Below are 1,094 nucleotides of genomic sequence, written 5' to 3'. Positions count from 1 at the left end.
GTACTTCCGCGGTTTCCTACATGGCCACCAGACACAATGTTCGTGACAACGGAGCATCCCGCTTCAACACCAATCGTTCGAGGGAGCAATCACGAAGCCAAGGGCAACATGCTTTTTCATCTTCCTGCCCTCGAAGACGCAATCCTGCCAACGAAGGTGTTTCAGGTCCTTCTATAGAAGATCGAATGCGTAGAATGGAGGAGTCTCAACTAGGAATCCTACGACTCCTATGCGGGGCTCAACAACAGCTGCCCACACCATTAACTCCGCGACGTACGAGAAACATTCCACTCGGAAGAACTCGTACCGGCCCACCTCCTCAAGAAGGAACACATTCCCTGTCAGGTTGTGATGTTGAACTCCTAGATACCGCAAGTTTCACTCATCCATCTCGTGCAGCTCATCCGACATCGCCACATCTTCCTGTCATTTCAGATGATGTCATTCGCAATAAACTACAAAGCCTCGTCCGGGAAGAGTTTTCCCTAATAAAAAAGGATCGTTTCTACACTCACCGCAACATACACAAATCCTCTCCCTTAGTGGATGCGGTCCTCCAATACCACATCCCAACAGCCTTCAAACTTCCGAACATCGATACATATGAAGGGATAACCGACCCCTACTAACATATTGATCATTATCAAACTATTATGCACATTCAGCGTGCCTCCGATGTACTTCTGTGTCAAGTGTTCCCGACTACTCTTAAAGAACATCTGATTCTACTCTCTGCCATGTGGCACTATAAATAATTTTAATGAGCTTGTCAGACAGTTTGTAGAACAGTTCGTAGCAAACCGATGGATCATCAATGATTCATCTCATCTCTTGGGAATTCGTCAAAGCGAAGGAGAATCATTGAAGAATTACTTCTGCAGTTTTTCTACTGAAGTCCGACAGATCCCGAGAGTAGATCCAGAGTTACTAAGAAGACTCTTTCTTGGGGGGCTCCGCCCAAAACCTTTCTACTCATCGTTGATGTAAGAATCAGTTCATTCTTATGTTGACCTTGTTCACCGTGTTGAGGCGCAAATCTCTGCAGATGAGGCCATCATTGCTCACAAGGAACAATTTGAGGGAACAGGGGGCAA

General features: G+C 46.2%; 1 pseudogene; it reads left to right on the top strand.

Annotated features, from left to right (window-relative positions):
- LOC110028139 overlaps positions 1-1,094 on the top strand; it is a 17,570-nt pseudogene that overhangs the window by 1,945 nt on the left and 14,531 nt on the right.

This window comes from Phalaenopsis equestris, unplaced genomic scaffold (genome assembly GCF_001263595.1).
Source record: "Phalaenopsis equestris unplaced genomic scaffold, ASM126359v1 Scaffold000491, whole genome shotgun sequence".
Classification (NCBI taxonomy): domain Eukaryota; kingdom Viridiplantae; phylum Streptophyta; class Magnoliopsida; order Asparagales; family Orchidaceae; genus Phalaenopsis; species Phalaenopsis equestris.
Note: the sequence above shows the minus strand (reverse complement) of the source record. Positions and strands in the feature narration are given on the sequence as shown.